The 9,431-nt window shown below is 44.8% G+C and overlaps 1 long non-coding RNA gene across 1 annotated transcript; it reads left to right on the plus strand.

The window, feature by feature from the left end:
• Positions 1-4,711: 4,711 nt before the first annotated feature.
• LOC115088802 lies at positions 4,712-9,185 on the plus strand. Its single transcript, XR_003855894.1, has 3 exons — positions 4,712-5,085; positions 7,844-7,947; positions 8,135-9,185. It is a non-coding gene; the product is annotated as an uncharacterized LOC115088802 (long non-coding RNA).
• The last annotated feature ends 246 nt before the right edge of the window (positions 9,186-9,431 follow it).

The raw sequence follows: 9,431 nt of genomic DNA on the forward strand, positions 1-9,431 counted from the left end.
TAGAAGTTGGGTAAGAGGTGAAATCATGATTGGGATGAGGGTTTTGGTGGTGCGTGGTCAATATTGCATTGTTGCTTTTCCTGTGTTAAGGAAACTGTGATGAAGAATGGGGACTGGGAATCCCTGTAGTATTATGATCTGGTTGTGCAGGTAAGGATAGGTTGAATGCTGGATGAATGCTGGAGGAGGCTGGATGAATGCTGGTGTAGGCTAGATGGATGAATGCTGGAGGAGGCTGGGTGAATGCTGGAGGAGGCTGGAAGAATGCTGGAGGAGGCTGGATGACTGCTGGAGGAGGCTGGATGACTGCTGGTGTAGGCTAGATGGATGCTGGAGGAGGCTGGATAAATGCTGGAGGAGGCTGGGTGAATGCTGGCAGAGGCTGGATGTTGAGTAAGCGTCCGTCTGTTGGTGAGGTTGAGGAATGGTTGGAGACTGGGAGAGAGACCGGGTCCTGGATAGCTGGATGAGGAAGAGTGAATACTGAGTGCCTGTATGTTGGAGAGATAGGGAGTGGCTGAGGTATGAGAGAGTTTCCAAGAGCTGGAAGGTTGGGAGGATGTTGTCTTGCTAGGTGTCGTTCAGGTGCGCATGAAGGGGTGCACAAAGGGGCAGGCCCCTTTGTCGCGCTCCTTAGGCGCACGACGCCTAGCGCCATCGAGTGCCCTTTAAAGGGCTCTGATGCGCCTGAGTGACTTTGGGCCGAGTGGGTGGGCTTACCATGGTCTTTTTTTTTTTTCCTATTAGTTTTCCTGTGTTCTTTTGCATCCTTTTGCTTCTCGGTTTGGTTCGGGGCTGTCCATTCGGGGTAGGCTGCCTTCCCTGCCTCAGGTCCACCTCCCCTGACCCCGATGGGTCAGCGCCGAGATCACGGGGAGGGCCGACCTGGGCTGCGAGAGCAGGGAGTAAAGGGCACGCCTAGTGCTGTCGAGTGCGTTTTGGCTGCTTATTATTCCAAAGCACCTACTATCTCCATGGAATTTAGTTTGAATTTTGTTGGAATGGGAGCTCTTTGTCTCTTGCCTTCTAATTTTTCCTTCTAATTTATGGGAACGGAGTAATGAAGTTCCCATTTAGGGGTCAGCCTCCCATTGATTTATCTACCTGCCTTTAATGAGTTTGTGTACTATTTTTAATCAATTTTTGAGAATCCCCTGTCAGAGCCCATCCCCCATGTCACAATGGATTGGGGCATCCCTGTTTTCAAGGCTGGATATGGAGTATGGAATATCTGCTTGTGATATGTCTCCTAACGAACATATACAGAGGAAGAATAGTTTTGCATTATCTGTTTTGAACTATCTTCTCTCCTATGAGGCTTGGAATTTTTTCCACCATTTCTGCTTCTTGCTTCATTTTTTCCCTTTGGGTTTCAAGTAATATTTTTGTCCACTTGGTGCTGATAACCCAAGGTACCTGGAGTCAGCATCCTAAACCTATTGAAGAGATAGTTTTTTCCCTCAGAGAGACACAGAGCAGGTAACAAGAACATTTAAAGAACGGGATCCCAGTAAAGAGCACAGCTAGAGGAAATAAAGAAGACATAAAGTAAAGGGGCAGAGTTTAAAAGGTATGCGCGCGAAGTACATTTGTGTGTGCTACCTGGCGCACACAAATGTACGCCTGATTTTATAACATGCGCGCACAACCGCGCGCATGTTATAAAGTCAGGAGTCAGCGCGCGCAAGGGGGTGCACACTAGGGCACCCCCTTGCGCGCGCCGAGCCCTCAGGGAGACTAGCTGGCTTTCCCCATTCTCCCCCACCTTCCCCTCCCTTCCCTTCCCCTACCTGTCCCGCCCCCCAGCCCAAACCCCCCCATACCTTATCTCACAACTTACGCCTGCCAGAGTCAGGCGTAACTTGCTCACCAGCCAACTTCCTGCGCGTGATCTCCTGGCACAGCAGTCGTGCAGAGGCCTCTGGCCACGCCCATGCCCCACCCCCAAACCGTCCCTCCCTGCCCACACCCCACCTCTTTTTGCAAGCCCCGGGACTTACACGTGTCCTGGGGCTTTACCCGTATCGCCGGGCCTTTTGAAAATAGGCCCGGCGAGCGTAACCCCCCTACGAGCGTAAATCTTTTAAAATCTGCCTCAATGGTAACAAGAACTTTGTTGCTACTGGGAGAAGTCAAGTAAGGGAGAGAGAAGTGTAAATATTAATTCATCTGAACAAACTCTCTGTAAAGAAGTTGGAAATCACCAATCCTCTGCTGAGTGTTTTTTTTTTTTTTTAATTTAATATTTATTCAGTTTTAAACATTTAATAATACAAGATCATTCTTGATTAAGAAAAGCATTAGGGTACAATTCATAATTGTTACTTAAATTAACAGTACTAAGGCAAATATATCCATAATGCAAATTTTAGTCCTCAAATATAAGGAACCAATTTAATCTAATTTCTCATAATAAATATTAAATATTTACTAATCTCAGGTAAATGTGCTTGCTACGTACTCTATAATTATTTTAGGGCTCACTGAACATATAGATAGGTGCTAAGGAGATTCCAATTCAAGATTTCCCACTTGTGTTTTGTCACTTAGAAAAATTGATAATTGAGGAGGAGTGTAAAAAACAAAGGATTTACCCTTGTATCCTATACAGCATTTACAAGGATATTTAAGGCGAAAGGTTGCCCCTATTTGGAGAACCTTTTCCCTAAATGACAAGAATTGTTTCCTCCTCTTCTGTGTTATTTTAGAGAAATCTGGGTAGATTCTTATGGCTAAAGTCAAAAATGGTTCTGTCCTATGTTTGAAAAATAATCGAAACACCCAGTCACGATCGGTTTCAAATACAAAAGTGATCAATAAAGTGGCACTCTGTACTAGTTCACTATCGGATGTCTCCAAAATTTTGGAAAGATCCAGACTAGTTTCCAATTTATCCATAACTTGTGTTCCCTCCTGTTCTTCCTGCTGTGTTCCTTTTCTATACATTGGAATGTAATAACTCTTCACTAATGGTGGAATAGTGTTCTCTGGTACTTTAAGGACTTCAATTAAATATTTCTTAAACATTTCCTTAGGTGTCACGTGTGGGAGCATTGGGAAATTAACAAATCGGAGGTTTTTCTTTCTATTAACATTTTCTAGATTCTCCAATTTTATTTGCAATATTTGATTTTCCTTTATCATTGTATCTTGTACCTTTTTTGTACTATCAATATCTCCCTTTATTTTCTCTAGTTCTTTAATTTCTTTATCTTTTCTTAATTCCATATTAATTAATTTTCCCTGTAGATTGTTTACTTTGTCTATCACTGGATTTACTTGAGCTATCATAGAATTCTGCAAGCTCACTATAGCTTCCATTATTGCATCTAATGTAACCACTTCGGGCTTGATTATCTGTGGAACACTTATTTTAGACAAATAAACAGAGTTGTCCATCTTTATTAAATCTTGATGGTTATCTCCTTGTACCAAGTTCGGTGAGGTGTTCTGTCCTATCCGGACATCCCCCGGACTTTCCATTCCAGACAATTCCAGGGAGCTTGGGCCTACTACTGGGGACCCTATTTCTGCGCCTTCCGCAGTTTTGGCCACCCTCCAAGGCCCCTGGGCTCTGAATATAGCCGGGTTTACTGGTGGTTCCCTTTGGATCGGGGATAAAGATGTTGAAAGGTCCGATGGTGAGGCCTCAGAAACAAATTCAAGAGGCCCTTCCATCTGCGCCCCATCCGATCTTGATGTACGTTGCACATGTGAGTCCATTGGTCCTTTTATTTGATTACCAGGGATAGTTGTAGGCTCAACTCGCTCCCTGGCTCTCCTTTTCCTTGCAGAATGAGGCATTTTAATAATTATTTTACTCAGGACTTAATAGGAACCCACATTCAAAACACTCTCTTCTTGGCCCCTTAGAGAGGAGAAGTAATAATGAGAGGATTACTTACAGTTTGGAAGACAAACCATTCACTTGACAGTTCCTCGCAAAACCGACATGAAGCCGCACTAAGCCGAGCGCCCCTTAAAAAGCGCGGCTTAGGACAAGCGCCGGCGACGACAAGCGTCGCTGCAGGTCTGATTTTATGTGCCCAGTCGTCCCGCCTCGATGACGTCACACGGGGGCGGGGTTTCCAGCATCGTCGGGGCCGGGTAGCCTCACCACAGGGAGCTCAGGGCCGGGCTGCCCTCACCTCCGCAGGTATTTCTTTTTAATTTAGAAGCCTCTCTCCTCCTTCTCCTCCGAAATTGACTGCTGCAGGGCTGATTTTATGTGCCCAGTCATCCCGCCTCGATGACGTCACACGGGGGCAGGGTTTCCAGCGTCGTCGGGGCCGGGTAGCCTCACCACAGGGAGCTCAGGGCCGGGCTGCCCTCACCTCCGCAGGTATTTCTTTTTAATTTAGAAGCCTCTCTCCTCCTTCTCCTCCGAAATTGACTGCTGCAGGGCTGATTTTATGTGCCAGTCGTCCCGCCTCGATGACGTCACACGGGGGCGGGATTTCCAGCGTCGTCGGGGCCAGGTAGCCTCACCACAGGGAGCTCAGGGCCGGGCTGCCCTCACCTCCGCAGGTATTTCTTTTTAATTTAGAAGCCTCTCTCCTCCTTCTCCTCCGAAATTGACTGCTGCAGGGCTGATTTTATGTGCCCAGTCGTCCCGCCTCGATGACGTCACACGGGGGCGGGGTTTCCAGCGTCGTCGGGGCCGGGTAGCCTCATCACAGGGAGCTCAGGGCCGGGCTGCCCTCACCTCCGCAGGTATTTCTTTTTAATTTAGAAGCCTCTCTCCTCCTTCTCCTCCGAAATTGACTGCTGCAGGGCTGATTTTATGTGCCCAGTCGTCCCGCCTCGATGACGTCACACGGGGGCGGGGTTTCCAGCGTCGTCGGGGCCGGGTAGCCTCACCACAGGGAGCTCAGGGCCGGGCTGCCCTCACCTCCGCAGGTATTTCTTTTTAATTTAGAAGCCTCTCTCCTCCTTCTCCTCCGAAATTGACTGCTGCAGGGCTGATTTTATGTGCCCAGTCGTCCCGCCTCGATGACGTCACACGGGGGCGGGGTTTCCAGCGTCGTCGGGGCCGGGTAGCCTCACCACAGGGTGCTCAGGGCCGGGCTGCCCTCACCTCCGCAGGTATTTCTTTTTAATTTAGAAGCCTCTCTCCTTCTTCTTCTCCCCTGAGTGTTTATTGGATGCTTGGACAGTATAATTATTTATGCTGTGGAGTAAGGGACAGAAATAGGGCTAGAATTGCAAAAGCAACTGGGTATAGGAGCTAATGTTTTTCCCTGCAATTTGGGAGAAGGAGTTGAATAGAATCTGAAGAGTTGTGCAGAAAGGGTCCATCTTTCTATGTGCTCCTGGGTGGCAAGTAAAAATATCTGTCCTGCCCAGGGGTTGCACATATAAAACAAGTTTATGTCTAAGCAGCATACAAACAAAATACCACTTCTTTTTATTAATTAGAATTTCACCCCCTCCCTAAATAAATAAATAAATAAATAAATAAAGCATCTTCTCTAAGACCCTTTTCATTGCCATAGGGCACAATTTATTACTTATAGTTCTCTTGGCTTTCCTTCACCCAGACTCCTGGAGCAATCCTTTTCTTTCTCAAGCCACCACTGGCAACATTGGGGTAGATTTTATAAACGTACGCGCGCGCGTACTTTTGTTCACGCACCAGGCGCGAAAAAAAGTACGCCAGATTTTATAAGATACGCGCGTAGCCGCACGTATCTTATAAAATCTGGGGTCAGCGCGCGCAAGGGGTTGCACATTTGTGCACCTTGCACGCGCCGAGCCCTACGCGCGCTGCCCGTTCCCTCCGAGGCCGCTCCGAAATCGGAGCGGCCTCGGAGGGAACTTTCTCTCCACCCCCCTGCACCTTCCCCTCCCTAACCCACCACCCCAGCCCTATCTAACCCCCCCCTACCATTGTCGGCAGAGTTACGCCTGCCCAACGCAGGCGTAACTGCGCGCGCCAGCGGGCTGCTGGCGCGCCATCACCCGACCCGGGGGCTGGTCCGGAGGCCTCGACCATGCCCCCGGGCCGGCGTCACGCCCCCGACATGCCTCCCGCCCCGCCCGGAAAACCGTGCCGCCCACCCGACACGCCTCCGACATGCCCCCTTTGCGAAGCCCCAGGACTTATGCGCGTCCCGGGGCTTGCGCGCGCCACTGAGCCTATGCAAAATAGGCTCGGCGCATGCAAGGGGCTTTTTTAAGGGTTACGCGCATAACTTATGCGCGTAACCCTTTTAAAATCCGGCCCATTGTGTCTGCTGTTCTTGCTCCATCTAGAATAAAAGTAGTTAAAACATGAGTCTTGCAAACCACAAGTCTGCACTGAGCCTTGAAACTGCTCTCAGGTCTGCTGCCTCTCCCTTCAGAGTCTCAGCACACCTGAAAACAAATCCAGCCCCTTGGTGGACTATGGTCACTCTCCATTTATTTTACACTAAGAATGACAGACGCCCAAGGCCACAATAGCAGACTAATCCCTAGATTTATGAAAATGCTATAAAAAAAGGGGTGTGGTAACAGTAATTACACTGCTCTCACATCACATGGTTAATTTCCGCAAGGTGCGATAAAGTTATTGCATCTGTGCTATTGTTATGGTGAAAAGGTATTTATCACATGAGAGAAAGAGAGTGCCAGCCACTGTAGAGACACTCTTCTATTGATACCACTGTAAAAGGGAGCATGTTTAATTCAGTGTGGAGTTGGTTTTTGGTTTTTTTTTTGGGGGGGAGGGTTACATATACAGTAGGAGGTACGAGCAGTAAAGTTGACATCACTGAAGATTTTTTGTACAAATCATCTCCTCTTGTACCTTTCATTGAATCAAACAGCAGAAAATCTTCAGTGATGTCAATTTTGCTGTTCGTACCTCCCACTGTATATGTAAACCCTCTCCCCCTCAAACCCCTCACTGAGTTAAAAGTGTCCCCTTTTACAGTGGTATAAATTGTAGTTTCTCTACAGAGGCACTCTCTCTCTCTGTCTTTCTGAATGGCATGTGCGATAAAAACCTTTTTCCCGGTACCGCAGGCCAATGCATAGAAAAAAGATGTGGTTAATTCTGGCATTAAAAACCACATTACTCTATCACATTTGATGTTAGAAGCTGCTCATTACCATTAACTCTGCCCAAACTCCTCTGATTTGCATAGCAAATGTCACATGAGTTGCGCGCATTATTGCAGGCACTAGGGCCTTAACGTGAAATGATAAATGACCCTGTAATAACTGTAATGCACACTGCTAGCATCTCTTAAAGGGAAATTTACTGAGGGTGATAACATCAATGTCAGTTACATCTCAAGTGGCAGTACATGCCCATCACTAATTGGGTCACTCTATTAAGTTGACTTAGAGAATAGCCACTGCCATTAGCAATGGTAACATGGAATAGACTTCGTTTTTGGGTACTTGCCAGGTTCTTATGGTCTGGATTGGCCACTGTTGGAAACAGGATGCTGGGCTTGATGGACCCTTGGTCTGACCCAGTATGGCATGTTCTTATGTTCTTATGTTCTATTGGGTGATTTTCTTTGTATATAACATTAATTGAGCTTTCACATCTAAAATATTTTCCTTTTTCTCAAACATAAATGTTTTCCCCTCCTTCTTATGTACTATAGTATAAGGAAGGTATAAAGCAGGGATTGTTGTATTGCCCTTGAATGTGGTCATAGAGAGTTTACCATGCTTGCCACATCTACCTGTTTCTATGCTAAGATATCATATATTGGCCTCATAATTTTTCGGCATGATTTTTACCTGTTTATTGCCATATTGCTCTGTAAGGAACATTTTTGCTGAAAACTTCCTGAGTAGAGGTGCAAGTTAAGTTTTTCTATCGTAGCTCTTTTCTTTTACGCAGAACCTCTATGCAAGTAATACAAATCTACACATTCATATCAGATGTGCCTCCAACAATGACAGTATCTGAATATACAAACGCACTGGCAGTGTAAGAGGGGAAAGGTAAGGAATTGATGTGCCATATAGTTATGCTTCTGCTATCTTTGAAAGGGTTGCAATACCAAACAGCATTAAAAAAAATATATTAAAGAGTAAAAAATCCCCTTTTGTGAGGATCATGTTTCAAGAAAACTAATATTGCTGAGACATAATCTATAGCAGAACCTGTCATCTTTTGTTGGTTTTGGAGCAGGAAGAACTGCAATGGAGATGGAAATTGGAAGCCGTTAAAAAGGATAGTGATTTTCCATTCTTTCCTAGACAAGATTTCCATTTGATTGATCTGCAAGAATATATACAGAGGAAGTGGCAGGAGGACTTCATAATGATTAGAAAGACTGCAATATTGTACTAGACTGTACATATATAGTAGCTGATTTCTGAAAACACTTTGCTGCAACATCAGGTTCACCTTATGAATTTTGCAAGAACACAGACTAGTTCAGTTTGTCTTTTGCTTTGATAGATTTTTGCTGTTCAGAGTGTTGAGTGACAGGAGGTTTAAAGATGTGTGACCCATGCGCAAGGACCCAGCCGTAAAGATGCATTGAAATAATCAATTATTAAAACAAAGAAACATAATAACGCATCACTCTCCTAGTGTGCCATGCATCATTTTACAAATATAAGGATTTGTTTCATTCAGTACGTCTCTGCATACATACATTTTGGTTTTTCTATGTGAAGGTAATCATTCTTGATGTGCTTAGAAAGAGAAAGGGAATAAGTATTAATTTGTAATGCATTTGACTTTCCCTGATAAATGCTAATTTTTAGCTTTTGGTCTATGTTTTATGCATTCTTTTCTAAAGTGCTTTCTCTCCTAAAAATATAGTGGCCAATTTCTGAAAGATTTAAGCGAATAAATTCAGGAGTTACACAGTTAAAGTGCTAAGGCATTGAATTAGCTTAAGTTTGAAACTTCTGAGCAGTAGAGCCAAGTGTCAAGGCTTCAGATCTGGCTACTGTCCATCCATGCATCGGCATCTTTCCTAAACATTTCAAATTCAATCATAAAATAAATGTCATTAAAGTGGAAAGTGCAACACAATAATCTCACTCCTTTACTTCATGTTTGGATCTGAAATAGTTGGGCAGCAAGCAGGCTAAACACAGGGAGGATAACATTAACTTTAAAACAGTTGCACACACACCAATATATATGGGTGTGTAAAAATCTATTTCTGTATGTTATTACCTGCACTTAAATGATTTGTACAGATTATAAATAACACACAAATGTGCTCAACAACCTGTACGTGCATGTAAACAAATATGCAAATACATACAGCACTTATGATAAGTTCCAGCTTTGTCACTATCTAGCCGGTTAAATTTTTAAAGGGCTACTTATCCGTTTACGTAAGATAGCAGGATGAATCTTAAGTAGTGCTACTTATCCAGATAAGTAGCTCTGTTTGAGATTTATCTATCTTACTTAACCAGATAAGTAACTCCATTTGAGACTTATTCATCTATCTTTTTTT

Source organism: Rhinatrema bivittatum, chromosome 3, assembly GCF_901001135.1.
Source record: "Rhinatrema bivittatum chromosome 3, aRhiBiv1.1, whole genome shotgun sequence".
Lineage (NCBI taxonomy): Eukaryota > Metazoa > Chordata > Amphibia > Gymnophiona > Rhinatrematidae > Rhinatrema > Rhinatrema bivittatum.